This window comes from Bombina bombina, chromosome 1 (assembly GCF_027579735.1).
Source record: "Bombina bombina isolate aBomBom1 chromosome 1, aBomBom1.pri, whole genome shotgun sequence".
NCBI classification, from domain to species: Eukaryota; Metazoa; Chordata; class Amphibia; order Anura; family Bombinatoridae; genus Bombina; species Bombina bombina.
Genome location: NC_069499.1, coordinates 469,488,624 through 469,513,312, shown reverse-complemented (window position 1 = coordinate 469,513,312; position 24,689 = coordinate 469,488,624).

Below are 24,689 nucleotides of genomic sequence, written 5' to 3'. Positions count from 1 at the left end.
TACTATTTCCATCAAATTCATAATTTACATTGATTATCTCAGTTTAATAATCTTGGGATCATTTGTTAAATATGCATCAATTCATGAATAGTTCAGAAATGAACACATGGATGAGCCAACAACAACCAATATATATATATATACATACAAACAACAATCAACACCTAGAACCTCAGTTCTCTGCTACTCATGATCTTGCAAAGATAAACCTTTCTGCAAAGTATATCAAGAAAATGAATCAAATTAAATAAGAGATGTAAATATTAAATTTCTGGAGGATTGTATTATATATCTGAATCATGAAAGACCATTTTTTGGTTTCATGTCCTTTTAAGGATTAACCACCTAAAATATAGATTTTAATAAATGACATGAATAAAGAGGTCAAATAATATATTAATGACATTTATTTTATTATGTCATAAAACATAAAGAAATAAGATAACGTTACAAAAACTCATATTGAAAAATCAGCCCCATTGGAGCCATCTGACAAGGTGAAAGAGTGCATCACAGTCCTTAGAGGGAGTTGACAAGGACCAACACAGCCCCATTGGAGCCATCTGACAAGGTGCCATAGTGCATCACAGTCCTTGGAGGGAGTTGACAAGGGCCAACACAGCTCCATTTGAGCCATTTGACAAGGTGCCATAGTGCATCACAGTCCTTGGAGGGAGTTGACAAGGGCCAACACAGCCCCATTGGAGCCATCTGACAAGGTGCCATAGTGCATCACAGTCCTTGGAGGGAGATGACAAGGGCCAACACAGCCCCATTGGAGCCATCTGACAAGGTGTAAGAGTGCATCACAGTCCTTGGAGGGAGTTGACAAGGGCCAACACATCGCCATTGGAGCCATCTCACAAGGTGCCATAGTGCATCACAGTCCTTGGAGGGAGTTGACAAGGGCCAACACAGCCCCATTTAAGCCATCTGACAAGATGCCATAGTGCATCACAGTCCTTGGAGGGAGTTGACAAGGGCCAAAACAGCTCCATTTGAGCCATTTGACAAGGTGCCATAGTGCATCACAGTCCTTGGAGGGAGTTGACAAGGGCCAACAAAGCCCCATTGGAGCCATCTGACAAGGTGCCATAGTGCATCACAGTCCTTGGAGGGAGTTGACAAGGGCCAACACAGCCCCATTGGAGCCATCTGACAAGGTGAAAGAGTGCATCACAGTCCTTGGAGGGAGTTGACAAGGGCCAACACATCGCCATTGGAGCCATCTGACAAGGTGAAAGAGTGCATCACAGTCATTGGAGGGAGTTGACAAGGGCCAACACAGCCCCATTGGAACCATCTGACAAGGTGCCATAGTGCATCACAGTCCTTGGAGAAAGTTGACAAGGGCCAACACAGCCCCATTGGAGCCATCTGACAAGGTGCCATAGTGCATCACAGTCCTTGGAGGGAGTTGACAAGGGCCAACACAGCCCCATTGGAGCCATCTGACAAGGTGAAAGAGTGCAACAGGCACAACAAAAAATGAAATTTGCCAAATGGCAACACATAACAAACATAGAACAACATGTGGATGGAGGAGTTAGTAGTGCTCCCTCGGGCCATCTCAGGATCCTCCACTTATGGGGCATTTCCAGCTGCCTCTTCATGCCTTGTGCATTCTATAAAGGGGTGGCAAAATGGGGAGAGCGACGAGGGGGGGCAAGGGCACGTTTTTTGGGAGGGACAGGACAGGGGTTGGAAGGGCCGGGAGTATGTTCTGGCTGGGGAGGGGCGGGAGGGGCTCCTGGATGGGGAGGGGTGGGAGTTTGATGCCCATAAGTGGAAGGTCCATATGCAATATAGAAAACAAATATATATACATATATGATATTAAAATATATTATTATCTTTAAAAAAAAACACTAATCAACATTATTTAAAGTCAGGATTCTTGTTCAACTAAAATATTTATACAAAGTCACAATAATGACTATGTTTTCAATTATTGATTGATTTGAATCAAATATAATTAAGAATAAGATTCAATTGAGCCTTTAAAATCTGAATGTTCACTGTTATTTTCATTTAACATTTCATAAATACATTACTAATCAGATTTTTTTAAATTCAACATTATGTGCTAATATTTATGATTTGATAATATATTTAGCTCTTGAACAATATTTTTGGATGCCTGTATACATTTGAGATTGAAATGCAATAGAGTTCTTTTAAACACATGCCCGTGTTTTTTTTTTAAATACAATTGAATAATATGGGAGTGTGTAATATGATCAAATTTAAATGGCCACTACACATAGCCTTGGAAACCAGGTAAAGTCTGATTTACATATCTATTTCGGTGATTGCCTTTGTAAACTTAAATTGACTAATTTGAAGCTTGATGCAACCAAAAATTACTTTTTTAAATATATACTTATTTTAATATATATTTAATATTAGGATTAAATGTATGTCATCCCAATATTAATAGACATATTCTGAAATGCATGCTTTATTTCTCAGGAATATTGATGTTTGTTGGATTGAAATGGACAGTCTACACATAACTTTTTAATTAAAAATTTTACATATCATACATCATGAAATGAAATGAATTAATTTCAATTTGATTATGTTTGATGTATACTTATAAGCTTTGTTGAAGTTCGAAACAATGATGACATAATGATATGGCCTGCATCTAGGCACTCAGATGAAGAAAAATGGCTGTACAATCAGAAGATGCTTATTGTGGGTTTGCATGGAATATGCATGTGACATCATGATGTCTGTCATTATTTACAAATCATACATAAATTTAAGTCAGTATTAAAAACATATGTTCATGTTGCATGAAATATAAAGGGGGCAGGAGGGTATTAAAAAATAATAGAATGATATATTTTAAATGGACAAAGTTGTAGACTTTCTTTTTTGTCCAGAGTATGATTTGTAAACAATAATACATGTTAGATACGCGTTATATATATTTGATGTACCATCAGACTCCAAGGGAGCCATTTCCTCCTCCATCTCACATGTTGTTCCAGCAATAACTGTAAAACATAATACGTTGTGTACATTTAAAATCAAATATTATAACATATGTTGCTGGTGCTCAAGTACACACAACAATGTTGCATTAACCCCTTAAGGACCAAGGCCATTTTTCAATTTCTTTCCCTTAAGGACCAGGGCTATTTTTACATTTCTGTGGTGTTTGTGTTTAGCTGTAATTTTCTTCTTACTCATTTATTGTACCCACACATATTATATACCGTTTTTCTCGCCATTAAATGGACTTTCTAAAGATACCATTATTTTCATCATATCTTACAATTTACTATAAATTATTTTATAAAATATGAGGAAAAAATGGAAAAAAACACACTTTTTCTAACTTTGGCCCCCAAAATCTGTTACACATCTACAACCACCAAAAAACACCCATGGTAAATAGTTTCTAAATTTTGTCCTGAGTTTAGAAATACCCAATGTTTACATGATCTTTGCTTTTTTTGCAAGTTATAGGGCAATAAGTACAAGTAGCACTTGGCTATTTCCAAACCAATTTTTTTCAAAATTAGCGCTAGTTATATTGGAACACTGATATCTTTCAGGAATTCTTGAATATCCCTTGACGTGTATATATTTTTTTTTAGAAGACATCCCAAAGTATTGATCTAGGCCCATTTTGGTATATTTCAAGCCACCATTTCACTGCCAAATGCGATCAAATAAAAAAAATTGTTCACTTTTTCACAAATTTTTTCACAAACTTTAGGTTTGTCACTGAAATTATTTACAAACAACTTGTGCAATTATGGCATATATGGTTGTAAATGCTTCTCTGGGATCCTCTTTGTTCAGAAATAACAGACATATATGGCTTTGGCGTTGCTTTTTGGTAATTAGAAGGCCGCTAAATACCACTGCGCATTACACGTGTATTATGCCCAGCAGTGAAGGGGTTAATTAGGGAGCATGTAGGGAACTTCTAGGGTTAATTTTAGCTTTAGTGTAGTGTAGTAGACAACCTCAAGTATTGATCAAGGCCCATCTTGGTATATTTCATGCCACCATTTCACCGCCAAATGCCATCAAATTAAAAAAATCGTAACATTTTTCACAATTTTAGGTTTCTCACTGAAATTATTTACTAACAGCTTGTGCAATTATGGCACACATGGTTGTAAATGCTTCTCTGGGATCCCATTTGTTCAGAAATAGCAGACATATATGGCTTTGGAGTTTCTTTTTGGTAATTACAAGGCGGCAAAATGCCGCTGCGCATCACACGTGTATTATGTCTAGCAGTGAAGGGGTTAATTAGGTAGCTTGTAGGGAGCTTGCAGGGTTAATTTTAGCTTTAGTGTAGAGATCAGCCTCCCACCTGACACATCCCACCCCTGATCCCTCCCAAACAGTTCTCTTCCCTCCCTCACCCCAAAATTGTCCCCCGCCATCTTAAGTACTGGCAGAAAGTCTGCCAGTACTAAAATAAAAGCTCTCTTTTAATTTTTTTAAAAATTTTCCCAGCATATTTACATATGCTGCTGTGTAGGAGCCCCCCATAGCACCCAACCTCCCTGAGCCCCCCCACACAGCTCTCTAATCTCCCCCCTCTCACTATTTGGTGCCATTTTGGGTACTGGCAGCTGTCTGCCAGTACCCACTTTTCAAACTTTAGTGCACTTTTTTTTAATATTTTTTTTTTCTGTAGTGTAGCTGGCCCCCCCTCAATACCCCCCACCCCCCTCTCCCAGATCCTTTTTATAAATAGAAATTTAGCCCTCATCACCCGCTCCCACCACAGATCACCTCCCGCTCCCACCACAACCGGACCGTTTATGTGGCATGCTTTGTTAAGATCGGGGGCGCGCGGGCGCGCGCACATGCGCGCGCACGCACCCCCGCCCCCGTGCACGCGCCCGCACGCACCGGTACTAATTCCGGGACCAAGATTCCCAGCGATGGGCCACCTCCTCCCTGTAACTGCTCCCACCCACCAACGATCGGCACCATCGCTGGCCGATGCAGAGAGGGCCACAGAGTGGCCCTCTCTGCATCGGTGTGCCAGAAAAGGTATTGCCATGATGCCTCAATATCGAGGCATCACGGCAATACCTTGAAAGCGGCTGGAAGCGATCAGGATCGCTTCCAGCCGCTTTAAACACTTAGGTCGTACAGGGTACGTCGCTGGTCTTTAAAGACCAGGTTGTGTGCGACGTACCCTGTACGACTCGTGTCGTTAAGGGGTTAAAGAGATACAGAACCAAAGTTAGGAATCACATCATTTTGATGGAGCATGCAAATGCAATAAGATTTTTAATTTTCGATAATTAATCATTTGCTTTTAGTGTCTGTATTTTGAAAATATTCCAAAAAGCTGAGTACATGGAACATTTAAGAGTTTTCATGTGTTTATCACTTGATGATTGTTGTCTAAATATTTACTAAAAATAAACATGTGCTAGCCATGTTCTGAAGCACAAAGTTGTAGACTAATAAGCTTTGAGATCTTAATCTTAAAAGAATAAAAAGAAGATATATATCATCAGAGGAGTATATGATCCTTTTAATTCAAATGGAATGCTTCATCAGAATCATGATCAGAATATTTTTGAAAAATACACCTTTAATGACATATGAATGAGTCAATGGACTTACCAGAAGCCTGCAAAAGCAGGTCACTATTGCTGCTGGATCCCTCGGGGCTCGTCACAACAACTACATCTATTAATAATATTCAAATATATTAGTGAACACAGTTTGGACATCACTAAATCACAGTAGTCGCAAATATTCCAAATAAAATCTAAATTTGAAGATTAGAGCACTAATATGAACAATAAATGTATTAGTTCATCAAGGTGATTGGAAAGAAAATGATGTATTTCACATGTTGGATTTATTACTAGTTTACACAGCCAATTCTTCTCATATGAATCAATGGCATATATAAATATAACTATTGATCCCTGTTTTAAAAATAAGACACACACACAACACTTTGAATAACAACTGGTTAAAAATAGAACCTAATCCATGTGGCACATAGATCCATTTGTGCAATGTACAGTAATCTGTTTTAGGACACAACACATATTGATCACAATGCAAAACATAAGATATTTCTCAAACTATGTCATCATGGTGCTGTTAGAATATTGTTATATATATATATATAAAGGTAGTCCAAGAGTGAAAGATGTGTTTTAGATATCAATATAGATTCATCAAAACAGGGTAAGGATTAATGAAGATATTTCTTTTTAAAGGGACACTAAACACAAGTTTTTGATTTCGTGATTCAGATAGAGCATGCAATTTTAAGCAGCTTTCAAAATGAATAATATTACCAGTGTGTCCTCTTTCTCTTGCTTTCTTTCTTTGAAAACTAAGGCAGCTAAGCTATTTTTGGGTTCAGAACCATGGAAAGCACTTGTTTATTAGTGGGTAAATGTATCCACCAATCAGCAAGAACAACACAGGTTGTTCACCAAAAATGTCCCGGCATATAAAGTTACATTCTGGCATTTCAAATAAAGATACCATAGAATGAAGACATTTTGATTATAGGAGTAAATGTTAAAGTTTATTAATATTGCATATTCTACCTGAATCACAAAAGACACATTTTGTGTTCAGTGTCCATTTAATATTAAATATTAAAATATCTTTATTTGACAATGTCACTGTTAATGAATTGTCTAGTCCATACGTTGATGTAATGAAGGGATGGAGCATGCAATTACAATCCAATATATAATTTCAGGATATCATCAAGAATCTTTAATTATCCTTCTCTCTTAAAGGGACTTGAAAATCCAAGATGTGTAATTTTATTAATTTCCATGATTCAAGTCCAGCCTGTGATTTAAAAAAGCTTTCAAATATACTTATTTATTCTAATTTGTTTTTTTAATTTTTTAAAGGAGCAACTATGCCCTACTGTTATCTGAAGACATGTGTTGAACCAATGAAAAGAGGGAATTTTGTGCATCAACCAATCAGCAGGTTACTCCCAGTAATGCATTGCTGCTCCTGAGCATACATAGATATTCGTTTCAAATAAGGATAACAATAGAATAAATCAATTTAGATAATATCATTAAATTTGATTTATATTTATAATCCCATGTTGTGTATAATTCCTAAAAGTAAAATGTTTGTTTTCAATGATAACACGAAAATATCAAAGCATATGAGATATATATTCTATATTTATTCTATATTTCTATAACCTGCGCATATGGAGCAATTTATTAGTGTTGTCTAAATGTAGCAAAAACATGTAAAGCACTACCTAGGGGGAGAATACAAAATGCCCATGACCCTAAGATTACATTAAAAACATAATTTATGCTTACCTGATAAAATTATTTCTCTTGTGATGTATCAAGTCCACGGAATTCATCCTTACTTGTGGGATATTTTCCTCCCCTAAAGGAAGTGGCAGAGAAAGCACCCACAGCAGAGCTGCCTATATAGCTCCCCCTTAGCTCCACCCCCCAGTCATTCGACCGAAGGCTAGGAAGAAAAAGGAGAAACTATAGGGTGCAGTGGTGACTGAAAGTTTAAAAATAAAAATATATATATATGCCTGTCTTAATAAACAGGGCGGGTCGTGGACTCGATACATCACAAGAGAAATAAATTTATCAGGTAAGCATAAATTGTGTTTTCTCTTGTAAGATGTATTGAATCCACGGATTCATCCTTACTTGTGGGATACCAATACCAAAGCTTTAGGACACATATGAAGGGAGGGACAAGACAGGGACCTTAAACGGAATGCACCACTGCTTGTAGAACCTTTCTCCCAAAAATAGCCTCCGAAGAAGCAAAAGTATCAAATTTGTAAAATTTGTAAAAAGTATGAAACGAAGACCAAGTCGCCGCATTACAAATCTGTTTAACAGAAGCCTCATTTTTAACAGCCATGTGGAAGCCACAGCTCTAGTAGAATGAGCAGTAATTCTTTCAGGAGACTGTTGGCCAGCAGTCTCATAAGCCAAACGGATGATGCTTTTCAGCCAAAAGGAAAGAGAGGTAGCCGTAGCCTTCTGACCTCTCCGCTTACCAGAATAAACAACAAACAATGAAGATGTTTGACGGAAATATTTAGTTGCTTGTAAGTAGAACTTTAAAGCACGAACCACATCAAGATTGTGCAACAGACATTCCTTCTTTGAAGAAGGATTAGGACACAGTGAAGGAACAACAATCTCTTGATTGATATTCTTATAAGAAACAACCTTAGGAAGAAACCCAGGTTTGGTACGCAAAACCACCTTATCTGCATGGAAAATAAGATAAGGGGAATCACACTGTAAAGCATATAGCTCAGAAATTCTTCGAGCCAAAGAGATAGCTACTAAAAACAAAACTTTCCAAGATAGAAGCTTAATATCCATGGAATGCATAGGTTCAAACGGAACCCCTTGAAGAACTTTAAGAACTAAATTTAGGCTCCATGGCGGAGCAACAGGTTTAATTACAGGTTTGATTCTGACCAAAGCCTGACTAAATGCTCAAACGTCTGGGACATCTACCAGACGTTTGTATAGAAGAATAGACAAAGTAAATATTTGTCCTTATAAGGAACTAGCTGATAATCCCTTCTCCAAACCTTCTTGGAGAAAAGACAATATTCTAGGTATCCTAATCTTACTCCACGAGTAACCTTTGGATTCACACCAATAAAGATATTTGCGCCAAATCTTATGATAGATCTTCCTGGTGACAGGCTTTCTAGCCTGAATCAGGGTATCAATGACCGACTCAGAGAAACCACACTTTTATAGAATCAGGCGTTCAATCTCCAAGCAGTCAGACGCAGAGAAATTAGATTTGGATGCATGAACAGACCTTGGATTAGAAGGTCCTGCCTCATTGGCAGAGTCCATGGTAGAACCGAGGACATGTCCACTAGGTCTGCATACCAAGTCCTGCGTGGCCACGCAGGTGCTATCAGAATCACCGAAGCTCTCTCCTGCTTTATTCTGGCAACCAGACGTAGAAGGAGAGGAAATACATAGGCCAGATTGAAGGACCAAGGCACTGCTAGAGCATCTATCAGTACTGCCTTGGGATCCCGGGACCTGGACCCGTAACGAGAAAGTTTGGCATTCTGACGGGATGCCATCAGATCCAATTCTGGTGTGCCCCATAGCTGAATCAGCTGGGCAAATACCTCCAGATGGAGTTCCCACTCCCCCAGATGAAAAGTCTAACGACTTAGGAAATCCGCCTCCCAGTTCTCTACTCCTGGGATGTGGATTGCTGAGAGATGGCAAGAGTGATCCTCTGCCCATCGGATTATTTTGGTTACCTCCATCATCGCTAGAGAACTCCTTGTTCCTCCTTGATAATTGATATAAACTACAGTCGTGATGTTGTCCGACTGAAACCTGATGAATTTGGCCACAGAAAGCTGAGGCCACGCCTGAAGCGCATTGAATATCGCTCTCAGTTCTAGAATATTTATCGGGAGAAGAGATTCCTCCCGAGACCATAAGCCCTGTGCTTTCAGGGAGTTCCAGACTGCATCCCAGCCTAGCAGGCTGGTATCTGTCATTACAATGAGCCTCTCTGGCCTGCGGAAACACATTCCCTGAGACAGGTGGTCCTGAGAAAACCACCAGAGAAGAAAATCTCTGGTCTCCTGGTCTAGATGCAGTTGAGGAGACAAATCTGCATAATCCCCATTCCACTGTTTGAGCATGCATAGATGTAGTGGTCTGAGGTGTAGGCGGGCAAAAGGAACTATGTCCATTGCCGCTACCATGAGTCCGATTACCTCCATATACTGAGCCACTGATGGCCGAGGAATGGAATGAATAGCTCGGCAAGTGGTTAAGAGCTTTGATTTTCTGACCACCATCAGAAATATTTTCATTTCTACCGAGTCTCTAGAGCAGTTAAGCAGGCAGAGATAATGACTGGGGGGTGGAGCTAAGGGGAGAGCTATATAGGCAGCTCTGCTGTGGGTGCTCTCTCTGCCACTTCCTGTAGGGGAGGAGAATATCCCACAAGTAAGGATGAATCCGTGGACTCGATACATCTTACAAGAGAAATGAAGATTTCAAGAATGGAAGGAATATCTTCAAATACAAATAAATTGCGATTTGTATTACAATGGAATCCCAACTCTGATTCGTCATTCTTATTTTAAAATAACAATAAAAGAGAATTAGAGTATCCATATTAATATAGATCAATGTGAATGGATTATGTAATGTTATGTCAAAGTTTGGAATAGAAAGGTATATTAAAATGACACATACCACCCCGTGACGAACCTGGGCTCGAGGGTCCAGCAACAACATCCATATCTGTAAAATATTCAATCAGGATTGGATATCATTAATACAAATCAGGCCATGGACACAAAAAATAAAGCTTTTTCTATTCTAATTGACAAAGTAAAATTATATTTGTATTCACGTGAGTTCATTGTTTCCTAAATTAATGTATAAATAAAGTGATCATGTATTCTTATTTTCAATCTTTTATGTTGTTGACTGTCGCTTTAAGTCATTTTGTGTCTTCTTGCATTGTCATCAATTGATAGAGATTGTTTAATTTTTATTTTGATCTTGCTAATCTATCTTTTATAATGTAGAAGGTTGTAAATAAGGATACTGTATTCTTCACATATATACTAATTAACGTATATATTTGACCAACAAGTCTCAAGCAATGCCACTGTTACAGCAAACACATGTTCACGTGTGTGCGCAATTCTATCTTTCGGGATCATTGCACAATGATTCAAAGCGGAATTGCGCATCCGTGATTTGACCAACATGTCTCAAGCAATGCCACTGTTACAGCAAACACATGTTCACTTGTGTACGCAATTCTATCTTTTGGGATCATTGCACAATGATTCAAAGCGGAATTGCGCATCCGTGATTTGACCAACATGTCTCAAGCAATGCCACTGTTACAGCAAACACATGTTCATGTATGTGCGCAATTCTATCTTTCACGATCATTACGCAATGATTCAAAGCAGAATTGTGCCTCCATGATTTGACCAACATGTCTCAAGCAATGCCACTGTTACAGCAAACACATGTTCACGTGTGTGCGCAATTCTATCTTTCGGGATCATTGCGCAATGATTCAAAGCGGAATTGCGCATCCGTGATTTGACCAACATGTCTCAAGCAATGCCACTGTTACAATCGTATATTTGTTAATATTGAATGATACCAATTAATATTTACAACTGGGGTATGATTTGATAGTCAATGTATGAAATGGCGGATGATAGGGATTTCACTGATGCACAATTTCATTTTAGCTCTGTGACGCATATTCTGTAGAGCGCAAGAAACATCATTCCTATTTCATGTGTGACGATTCTAAATTCAGATATCTAAACATCATATGTAGCGTGTGTTGTGAGATCTATATAGGTTAAATATATAACTATATACACATTGCTTAAATATCTACTCAAATATTAATATATTATATGAAGTCTGATATTTACCTGGTTCAGCCTCTAGACTTTCATCTCCCAGGCCACCGGACGGAGAAGCAGCTGCACTGGCCTCCGGGTCAGGACTTTCCGATCCAGCAGCTGGGAGAGAAGAAAAAGAAGTCGAGGAGCGAGAGGATCTAAATCTTGGTGGGGGGTCCCGGAGATTGAGGAGGGCGCATAAAGTCACCTCATAAGGTTGCAGGTACAGTTTCCGTGGGGGTGGAACCTGCTTTCCATCCCTCCGATGGGCTTTTACCCAGTCCCTTATGAGGTCGACTTTATGGCTTATCCGCAACCTCATATCCTCGAACCTCCGCATCCTCTGGATGCCACACACAAAATAAACATCATTGGTGATAGACGACCAGAGGGCCTTCTTAATATACTCTGCTTCGTTGACTTCTTCTTGTTCCCAAACAGCTGCGGATAGAAGTCCTCGACGGCGTTGACCAGTGCCGCACTCTCTGGCTTGGTGGGACATGGTATCTGTACATCTGATTGGATAAAATATTGAAATTTTGTTATCATGTCTGTGAGGCCATACTGACTCAAGTTATGTTTGTGTGATGAACTCTGATTGGCCGTTCCATAATGTTTCATATCTTAGTAACTTACATACACATACCTCCAGGTGGGTGCTGTTACTACATTTTTCATGTAGACTTATTTGTAATTCATGGGACTGTTATGCGGATATGTGTGACGCAGATTTAATATACGTGATTCGTTAAATATTAATATATTAAGTTTACATTTGATCTCTATTTGATTTTTAGTAAATATAATCCAGTCACATTATTAAATGTTTTACACATTTCAATGTTTAATATCGATCATGTTATTTAAGACAAATATTTTGTAATAATAAAAAGTATACATTGTATGTATTTATTGTTTATTAAAGAAATATCGTGACTCATTGTGAAGTATTGACATTGCTCTATTAAAGGAACACTGAATCCAATTTTTTTTCTTTTGTGATTCAGATATAACATGCAATTTTAAGCAACTTTCTATTTTACTCCTATTATCAATTTTTCTTTGTTCTCTTGCTATCTTTATTTGAAAAAGAATACATCTAAGCTTTTTTCTTGGTTCAGACTCTGGGCAGCACTTTTTTTATTGGTGGATGAATTTATCCACCAATCAGCAAGGACAACCCAGGTTGTTCACCAAAAATGGGCTGGCATGTAAACTTACATTCTTGCATTTCAAATAAAGATAGAGAATAAAGAAAATTTGATTATAAGAGTAAATTAGAAAGTTGCTTAATATTTCATGCTCTATCTGAATCACAAAAGAAAAAAATTGGGTTCAGTGTCCCTTTAAATGTATTTACAATCCCAACAATGCACATCGATTGTGTGCTAGTGCGTGGCATTAGAATAGAACTTTTAAAGATGCGAATCTCGTGTTACCAGATACGTTTCCCACACTATATTTCGGAAATGCGTAATTTGTATTTATAATGGACGTAACTTGGATCAAATGTTTTTAAATGTTAAAATACACGGTTCTTCGTTATTAGTAAATAAACCTCAAGCTTGTATTTGTCTGAACTGCTCACATATGTTATTGGGCAACGGTTTCTTTATTTTTAGTTGAAATAAATTTTTATTGCAATTCAGACAAAAGTTACAGAATGCTTTGCTCATAGGTATATAACGCCCCCCTTCTTCCCCAATTTCTCTGACCTCTCAAGACAAGCTATCTCTTCTCTTTTCCGGGGTGAAACACACAGTTCAAAGAATTCTTTACCTGAACACGTTACTAATTTGAGATTGTTCAGAAGTTCTGCATTACTTAGCATCTGAATATATAGCAGAATCTCATGTAGGAGGATGATATATGGGACAGAGAATCTCTGAACCCCCATCACCTCCTTTCCTTTACTATTTTATATTTCTAAAAACAATAGTGAATAATCTAACCATATTGTGCATAACCAAAAACAAACAGATAACTAAATTCAACTTGCCTGTTTCATTATTACCTTGTTGCCAGATCTGAGAGAGAAGCTCCAGTCTCTTTCTTTATTGATCAGTACCGTCATATTTTTGTCTTGTCTGTGTCATGTAGCAGGAGAAACTTCTGCCTCAACGCCAGATCTATCCTACGTCTCTAAAATAGTCTCCCATATTTTATTTCATTAGTAACCTTTCAAAATCCAGTAGTACCAGATCTTTAGGAACTGGTCCTGATTGCCCTGAATGGAGGCAGCTGTTTCCGACATGTTATATACTGATTAAATCTTCTCCCTCACCTCCCCCCATGAGGGCACTCCCGTTTTCCAGTACCTTGCAATGCAAATTCTGGTAGCTGTACATAATGTGCGGATAAATGTATTTGTAGCTGCATTAAATACTGGTATGTGGTCATTTAGAAGTGCCTGGGGCGCCGTTAAGGTGATGTTTTCGTTCAACACCGTACTCAACAAATTGGATAATTTAGACCAGATGTGTTGGACCTGAGGGCAGTCCCACCACATGTGGATATATGTCCCCAACTCCACACACCCTCTATAACAGTTTTTGCTGCCCTGTGAGGAGTAATGGGATGTAAAGATAGGGGTGAGGTACCACCTAAAGGTTATCTTTATACAAATTTCTTTGAAGTCTGCGCAAACTAGACCTTTACTGGATGTTGCAAAAATCGTTTTCCACTCCTCCTTTGAATATTCCTTATTAATGTCTAATTCCCATTTACCTGCTAAAAGTGTTTTGGAGGCAGGCGTCTTTATTTTTAAAGGGCCATTACACACCAATATTTTCTTTCATGATCCGGAGAGAGAATACATTTTTAAAATTTTAAATGTAACTCGATCTTTTTAGATTAGTCTTTAGATATCCTTTACAGAAGAAATAGCAATGCACATGGTTGAGCCAATCACACAAGGCATCTCTGTGCATCCACCAATCTTCATCTACTGAGCATATCTACATATGGTTGTAAAGGAAAGTATATCAAAATAATGAAGGAAATTAGATAATATAAGTACATTTTAATGTTTACATCCTGAAAGAAACGCTTTTGAATTTCCGTCCCTTTAATGAGCTAATATGCAATCTTTAAATTTAACAAAATACTTCTGTCTAAACATTGTAAATATGCATTGTTGCCCACCCACAAATAAGTAGATATTTCCCAGTAATGCTTTGCTGATCATAAACCTATGCATCTCCATTTCTCAAACTTAGGATAACATGAGAATAAAGCATATTTGTATTACCTTCTGTATTGTTTACCCCACTGTGAATGAAATATCTTCCAATGGCTGTATTTATACAGCTTTATCTTAAAGGAACATTAAGCTATATGTTCTTTCCTGATTTAGATGGATAATACAATGTTAAAAAAATTTCAAATTTAGTTCTATTATCTCATTAGCTTTTATCTCTTGATATTCTTTCCTGAAAATCATATCTAGATAGGCTCTGTTGCTGCTGATTGGTGGTTGCACATAGATGCCTTGTGTCATTGTCTAACCCATGTGCATTGCTATTTCTTTAACAAAGGATATCTAAAAACTGAATCTAATTAGATAATAGAAGTAAATTTAAATGTTTTTTTAAAAAGATTTGTATTATCTCTCTGAATAATTAAATTACATTTTGGTTTTAATGTCCCTTTACGGACAAAACCATTAGGAATATGTGGAGTTAACATTGTTGAAATAAACTAAACTAAAGGGGAATGGAAATACCTATAGATATGCGATATCTATCCAACAGGTAAAGATATAATTGCTAGAAATGATCTTTTGATATATCTATAGTTAACTGACCCTTCAAATAACCCCACTAGAGCTAAAAAGTAATCAATATAGCATACAATAACTAGCTTGGTATAAATGTTAAATTAACTTACGTTTTATTTAAAGTTAATTTCTAACATATTACCTTAAAAATAATTAAAGCTGAATAACCTATATTTAGTGTAAGAATGTTTTTGGATACCTAAGAAAGATTATAGAGATTAGAATGTAAATCTAACATTAAACTACACTGTCACTTTAATGCAAGTTAAACACTTTCATTTCTTAAAAGTGAAATGAACAAAGTTGTTATGTATAATTTATACTACATATCCTCGTCATAAACATTTTATGATTTTAACATCTATAAATCACACAATAAAAGCATAGATGGATGTATTTAACTCCAACTTAAATTTTGTAAGATACTTGATTTTAACATTATCTGAATAAGCTGTGTTGATATTTTTCATTCAATACATTAAACAAAATTAGTATATTTGATATCAGGCATGTGCTTGTAAAATCATGGGACTAATATTTTGTTTACATGTCAGAATATTAGATGGATATATTTCTTCTTATCTTATTGTGATAGAGATATGTCTCAAAAAATATGTATTTAAAAAAATTACATCGAAAAATATAAAGTATGAAAATAAATTTATTTACAAAAAAATAAAAATAAAATAAGGAATTCATCACAGATGAAACTCTGAAAAAGAAAGAAAATAAATATTAAAAACATTAGTCATTTAGGTTATTTAATGAACACATGTCAACATATTCATGAAATCTAATAATTGTTAAATAATCTTGTGTCTATGCTCTAACAATGTATTTTTTGTCTTGATATTAAAAACAGGTTCAGACTTGAAATCTATATCTATACATAATTGGAAATTAATCCCATTATATTGTCTAATCAATAGTTGAATTACACATTAACATTTAAAATTATCCAAAATAATGCATATCAATTTTTGTAAATTTTTAAAATTTGATTGTATGAAGAACATAATTGAATGTAATATTTCATGTCCCTTCAAATAATATACCTAAATATCAACTATTAAATATATCCCTTTGTCTGATTGTTCAGAATCTGACTCCTCTCTAGCACAAAGTAGGGATTATATATCTAAAATAAACATATTGTAATATAGGACATGTATATATTCCTAATTCTTTGAACATTCTTCCTTCTATGATTCTTAAATAGCATGCATTGTGCAAACTAACCTGGATGTATGGTCTTTGAAAGGCAATTATCTTCAAAATATCAGTTTATCTTCATTAGGTGTCCTATTCATCATTTTCAAAATAGAGGATTGTGAAATACCATCTAAACAACAAATATAAAATGAAATCCAGGGCCTAGATTTGGAGTTTGGCGTTAGACGTGAAAACCAGCGTTAGAGGCTCCTAACGCTGGTTTTAGGCTACCGCCGGTATTTGGAGTCAGTGATTAAAGGGTCTAACGCTCACTTTTCAGCCGCGACTTTTCCATACCGCTGATCCCCTTACGTCAATTGCGTATCCTATCTTTTCAATGGGATCTTTCTAACTCCGGTATTTAGAGTCGTTTCTGAAGTGAGCGTTAGAGCTCTAACGACAAAACTCCAGCCGCAGGAGTTAAGAGCTTTCTGGGCTAACGCCGGTTCATAAAGCTCTTAACTACTGTACCCTAAAGTACACTAACACCTATAAACTACCTATGTACCCCTAAACCGAGGTCCCCCCACATCGCCGCCACTCGATTAAATTTTTTTAACCCCTAATCCGCCGACCGCCACCTACGTTATACTTATGTACCCCTAATCTGCTGCCCCTAACCCCGCCGACCCCTGTATTATATTTATTAACCCCTAACCTGCCCCCCACAACGTCGCCGCCAGCTACTTACAATAATTAACCCCTAATCTTCCGACCGCAAAGCGCCGCCACCTACGTTATCCTTATGTACCCCTAATCTGCTGCCCCTAACACCGCCGACCCCTATATTATATTTATTAACCCCTAATCTGCCCCCCTCAACGTCGCCGACACCTGCCTACACTTAATAACCCCTAATCTGCCGAGCGGACCTTAGCGCTACTATAATAAAGTAATTAACCCCTAATCCGCCTCACTAACCCTATCATAAATAGTATTAATCCCTAATCTGCCCTCCCTAACATCGCCGACACCTACCTTCAATTATTAACCCCTAATCTGACGACCGGAGCTCATCGCTACTATAATAAATGGATTAACCCCTAAAGCTAAATCTAACCCTAACACTAACACCCCCCTAACTTAAATATAATTTAAATCTAACGAAATTAATTAACTCTTATTAAATAAATTATTCCTATTTAAAGATAAATACTTACCTGTAAAATAAATCCTAATATATATAGGATTAATATTTATTTTACAGGCAACTTTGTAATTATTTTAACCAGGTACAATAGCTATTAAATAGTTAAGAACTATTTAATAGTTACCTAGTTAAAATAATAACAAATTTACCTGTAAAATAAATCCTAACCTAAGTTATAATTAAACCTAACACTATACTTACATTAAATTAATTAAATAAAATACCTACAATTACCTACAATTAAACCTAACACTACCCTATCAATAAATTAATTAAATAAACTACCTACAATTACCTACAATTAACCTAACACTACATTATCAATAAATAAATTAAATACAATTGCTACAAATAACTACAATTACATAAACTAACTAAAGTACAAAAAATAAAAAAGAACTAAGTTACAAAAAATAAAAAAATATTTACAAACATAAGAAAAATATTACAACAATTTTAAACTAATTACACCTACTCTAAGCCCCCTATTAAAATAACAAAGACCCCCAAAATAAAAAAATGCCCTACCCTATTCTAAATTAATAGAGTTAAAAGCTCTTTTACCTTACCAGCCCTGAACAGGGCCCTTTGCGGGGCATGCCCCAAGAAAATCAGCTCTTTTGCCTGTAAAAAAAAACATACAATACCCCCCCCCAACATTACAACCCACCACCCACATACCCCTAATCTAACCCAAACCCCCCTTAAATAAACCTAACACTAAGCCCCTGAAGATCTTCCTACCTTGTCTTCACCATCCAGGTATCACCGATCCGTCCTGGCATCCGGTGCTGAAGAGGTCCAGAAGAGGCTCCAAAGTCTTCCTCCTATCCGGCAAGAAGAGGACATCCGGACCGGCAAACATCTTCTCCAAGCGGCATCTTCGATCTTCTTCCATCCGGTGCGGAGTGGGTCCATCTTGAAGCAGCCGACGCGGATCCATCCTCTTCTTCCGGCGTCTCCCGACGAATGACGGTTCCTTTAAGGGACGTCATCCAAGATGGCGTCCCTCGAATTCCGATTGGCTGATAGGATTCTATCAGCCAATCGGAATTAAGGTAGGAATATTCTGATTGGCTGATGGAATCAGCCAATCAGAATCAAGTTCAATCCTATTGGCTGATCCAATCAGCCAATCAGATTGAGCTCGCATTCTATTGGCTGTTCCGATCAGCCAATAGAATGCGAGCTCAATCTGATTGGCTGATTGGATCAGCCAATAGGATTGAACTTGATTCTGATTGGCTGATTCCATCAGCCAATCAGAATTTTCCTACCTTAATTCCTATTGGCTGATAGAATCCTATCAGCCAATCGGAATTCAAGGGACGCCATCTTGGATGACGTCCCTTAAAGGAACCGTCATTCGTCGGGAGACGCCGCTTGGAAATCGAAGATCGAAGATGCCGCTTGGAGAAGATGTTTGCCGGTCCGGATGTCCTCTTCTTGCCGGATAGGAGGAAGACTTTGGAGCCACTTCTGGACTTCGGCACCGGATGCCAGGATGGATCGGTGATACCTGGATGGTGAAGACAAGGTAGGAAGATCTTCAGGGGCTTAGTGTTAGGTTTATTTAAGGGGGGGTTGGGTTAGATTAGGGGTATGTGGGTGGTGGGTTGTAATGTTGGGGGGGGTATTGTATGTTTTTTTTTACGGGAAAAAGAGCTGATTTTCTTGGGGCATGCCCCGCAAAGGGCCCTGTTCAGGGCTGGTAAGGTAAAAGAGCTTTTACATTTATTAATTTAGAATAGGGTAGGGAATTTTTTATTTTGGGGGTCTTTGTTATTTTATTAGGGGGCTTAGAGTAGGTGTAATTAGTTTAAAATTGTTGTAATATTTTTCTTATGTTTGTAAATATTTTTTTATTTTTTGTAACTTAGTTCTTTTTTATTTTTTGTACTTTAGTTAGTTTATTTAATTGTAGTTATTTGTAGATATTGTATTTAATTTATTTATTGATAGTGTAGTGTTAGGTTTTATTGTAGGTAATTGTAGGTATTTTATTTAATTAATATATTGATAGGGTAGTGTTAGGTTTAATTATAACTTAGGTTAGGACTTATTTTACAGGTAATTTTGTTATTATTTTAACTAGGTAACTATTAAATAGTTCTTAACTATTTAATAGCTATTGTACCTGGTTAAAATAATTACAAAGTTGCCTGTAAAATAAATATTAATCCTAAAATAGCTACAATGTAATTATAATTTATATTGTAGCTATATTAGGATTTATTTTACAGGTAAGTATTTAGCTTTAAATAGGAATAATTTATTTAATAAGAGTTAATTAATTTCGTTAGATGTAAATTATATTTAAGTTAGGGGGGTGTTAGTGTTAGGGTTAGACTTAGCTTTAGGGGTTAATCCATTTATTATAGTAGCGATGAGCTCCGGTCGTCAGATTAGGGGTTAATAATTGAAGTTAGGTGTCGGCGATGTTAGGGAGGGCAGATTAGGGGTTAATACTATTTATGATAGGGTTAGTGAGGCGGGTTAGGGGTTAATAACTTTATTATAGTAGCGCTCAGGTCCGCTCGGCAGATTAGGGGTTAATTATTGTAAGTAGCTGGCGGCGACGTTGTGGGGGGCAGATTAGGGGTTAATAAATATAATATAGGGGTCGGCGGTGTTAGGGGCAGCAGATTAGGGGTACATAGGGATAACGTAGGTTGCGGCGGTGTACGGAGCGGCAGATTAGGGGTTAATAATAATATGCAGGGGTCAGCGATAGCGGGGGCGGCAGATTAGGGGTTAATAAGTGTAAGGTTAGGGGTGTTTAGACTCGGGGTACATGTTAGGGTGTTAGGTGCAGACGTAGGAAGTGTTTCCCCATAGGAAACAATGGGGCTGCGTTAGGAGCTGAACGCTGCTTTTTTGCAGGTGTTAGGTTTTTTTACAGCTCAAACAGCCCCATTGTTTCCTATGGGAGAATCGTGCACGAGCACGTTTTTGAGGCTGGCCGCGTCCGTAAGCAACTCTGGTATCGAGAGTTGCATTTGCGGTAAAAATGCTCTACGCTCCTTTTTTGGAGCCTAACGCAGCATTTTTTTGAACTCTCGATACCAGAGTTAATTTTATGGTGCGGCCAGAAAAAAGCCTGCAGAGCGTTAACAGCCCATCTACCGCCAAACTCCAAATCTAGGCCTAAGTGTCTCCAATAGGATGTATCCACACTCTTGTTCCATAGAATTGTTGCCACTTACCATATAAACATGTCTTTGTATGGTTTTCAAGGTCAGCACATTTTAAAGACAATGCCACAGACATGATCACATGTCAAATTTAGCTCTATTATCTCATTAGCATTTATCTCTTGATATTCTTTCCTGAAAATCATATCTAGATAGGCTCTGTTGCTGCTGATTGGTGGTTGCACATAGATGCCTTGTGTCATTGTCTAACCCATGTGCATTGCTATTTCTTTAACAAAGGATATCTAAAAACTGAATCTAATTAGATAATAGAAGTAAATTTAAATGTTTTTTTTTTAAAGATTTGTATTATCTCTCTGAATAATTAAATTAAATTTTGGTTTTAATGTCCCTTTACGGACAAAACCATTAGGAATATGTGGAGTTAACATTGTTGAAATAAACTAAACTAAAGGGGAATGGAAATACCTATAGATATGCGATATCTATCCAACAGGTAAAGATATAATTGCTAGAAATGATCTTTTGATATATCTATGGTTAACTGACCCTTCAAATAACCCCACTAGAGCTAAAATCAATATAGCATACAATAACTAGCTTGGTATAAATGTTAAATTAACTTACGTTTTATTTAAAGTTAATTTATAACATATTACCTTAAAAATAATTAAAGCTGGGGGCGGAGTTACGCCGTGCTGGAACATGGCTGCGTTTTGACACAGCTCCGTGTCGGCCAGCTCTCTCTCTGCTCAATAAATGATTCAGACACAGCCTAACTGACGTTTTGGAGAACCGGAGGAGCCCCGCTACCCACACAGACTATCTTGCCAGCTAGCAAACCCCGGATCCTCTGCGGCCACTGATCGGGTTCTTTTATCAACTACCGATACGCCGCCATCTTGGATTTGCAGGGACCTGCTCCTCTCAAGCGGCGGGTGATTTCCCCAGAGCTCCTACAGCGCTATCGACCGGAGGTTGCCAGAAGTTTACCCCGCAGGCATGGCAATTGCAGTGGCCACCGGATCACCCGCTCCTTTGAAGGCCGCAACCTACAGCACTCCCTGCAGGGCATGGGCACAGGCCGCAACACCCACAAGGTATTTGTTCAGTCTCCTAACAGCCCAGGGTAGGGCGCAAGTTCTCAGCGGGGCCGTAACAGCAATGAACCCGGAGTTTGGGTAATAAGTCGGGGACAATATCTAGAGGCTTTGGAAAGTATTAGCCAAGTATAGCTTACATGCCCCTAATAGCGCAGATTGACAAAACTTTCCCACGCACCTGAAGACCTTGCAAGCTGCATACAAAGCCCTTTCCTACAATAAAATAGAGATTTGGGATTTGCTTTGAACCCTCAGCTTTTTCATTAAGAATATAAAGCCCCAGGGCCTTTCCCTAATTCGCATGCACATCTCAAAGCAAAACAATGGCCTCTAAAAAGGGGCAGAAGCCTGAAAAGCCCACAAAAGCCCAACAGCAGACCCCCTCAGTCTCTTCCTTTTTTCAGACGACAGAGGCAGCTACTACTGCAGACATGGAGACAGATGAGATACCATGTGTACCCAGTTCTACCCCATTCTCACAAAACCAACAAGATCAATTACAGGCCATACAAACAAGATTGGCATCTTTGCCTTCAAAATCAGACCTTGACTCATTAAAAGTATTTATTAAGGAGGAATTAAGAGACCTGAAAAAAGATCTAAATGAGATGGGTAACAGAATTGAATGCTTGGAAGAGGGCCAAGAGACTTTAAACAATCTTGTTAGTTCAAATACTCAGCAACTTTCTATCCAGGACTCTATGGTCCAGTCCCTGCAAGGTAAGGTTGAGGACCTTGACAATCGCGGGCGCAGAAATAACTTGCGCATCCGCGGGATCCCAGAGTCTATCCTCCCAGACCTGCTTAAAGATTACCTAAAAGGCCTATTTCAACATCTTTCTCCAAACTCTCCAACTATTCTATCTGAAGATTTAGACAGGGCACATAGGGCTCTGCGGCCACTGCCTAACCCCCCTTTGCCCCCACGTGATGTCATTGTCAGATTCCTTATTTTTACTGCTAAGGACAACATATGGCAGGCGGCACGGTGTCAACAGTCTATCTCATATGAGGGCCATACCTTACAATTCTATCAAGACCTCAGCCCATACACGATCCAAAGACGGAAAGAAATCAAATTTATTACGAGCACGCTGCAAGAGCATCGTATCAAATACCGCTGGGGATTTCCGTTTAGCTTGGTAATCACTCATGAAGGATCCCAGATTATCTACAAAGATTACAATGATCTTGACCATCTTTCCAGATCTCTCAACATTAAGTTTGCACCGCCATCTGATGCAGTCCTTAATATTCCTGCCACGTCTACAGAGCACGACCCCTCGCACTCAAGAGACCAACGATCTCAATGGCAAAGGGTTCTACCAAAATGGAGAAGAACAAACTCACAGCGTCCCGAAGATGGTGCACCGCCACGATGAGATAAGATCACACTTGAACATTTGAAAATTTACTTTCCTATCTAGTCTGAAGTGGGATATGAAAACCCATCATTAAACCCTACATAGATAATCTTCTGGTCACAGCCATATGGTTCTCTCAGACTGTTACTTTCTACAAGGACTCTGCCTATACAAGGAAGCGATACAATACATAATGTGGTAACGTACTGTATAGAGTTAAATTAGACTTTTGTTTTAAACTTGTTGTCAGTTTTCAAAATGTTTTTTCGAAGAGAATAGGAATGTATTTAACAAAGTCCAATGCAGCTATTTTAAGGGTGTTCTGCTCCGGGTTGAGGAGGATGGTATAGGTACCTAACTAAATGTGAGCAATACCCTTAGACTTAAGCTTATAGATGTGACAAACCTGTGTCTTTTCCCCCATCCCACTACCTTTCCTCTCCCCCTCCCAGCTACAATCCAAGGGCTCCTCCAAATGTTCAGACCAATAAATATACACGTCAATGAACAATATAGCTGGTTAATTGTCTTTTCAGTTAGCCATTTCAGCATGTCTATACTGTGTCCTCCAAAGCCATACTTAATTGATACTAGTCAGAGAGTTAGTGAGGCGATGCTTTCCCCCCCTTTTTGTAAGGTGTATGTTAGTATGTTTCGTACACTTATTACACACAATGTATCTACTATGTTTTATTGCTGTTCAGAATTTTTCGGCAATGTTTTGTTTTTGGGTGATTTATACTCAATGTTTTATTTTGTTCAGATCTCAGACGGAGTTATGACTTCAGACGGACCTCCTACTACACTAATCTATACCTACTTTCCAATATGGAGACCATACATGAGAAAAATATAAAGTTAATCTCCCACAATGTAAAAGGATTTAAAGGGACACTGTACCCAATTTTTTTCTTTTGTAATTCAGAAAGAGCATGCAATTTTAAGCAACTTTCTAGTTTACTCCTATTATCAATTTTTCTTCGTTCTCTTGCTATCATTATTTGAAAAAGAAGGCATCTAAGCTTTTTTTTTTGGTTTCAGTACTCTGGACAGCACTTTTTTATTGGTTTATTTGATAATAGGAGTAAATTAGAAAGTTGCTTAAAATGTCATGCTCAATCTGAATCACGAAAGAATTTTTTTGGGTACAGTGTCCCTTTCACAGCCCATTTAAAAGATCCCTAGCACTACGGGAGTATTAAAGAATAAAAGCGGATATATTATTCATTCAAGAGACCCACTTTAAAAGGGGATTTGAACCTAAGGCCGGCCTTAAGAAATTCGGAGAGGTTTTCCTCTCTTCACACACTACCAAACACAATGGGGTCGGGATATTAGTGAACAGTAGATTGCCATTTCATGAAATTTCGACACACAAAGACAAAGAAGGCAGATACATTATAGTAGTGGGATACCTATTTCACAAGTTAGTAACGCTAGCAAACATCTACGCCCCTAACGTTGACCCCTTCACCCTTCTTTCTCCATCTTAATAAAAA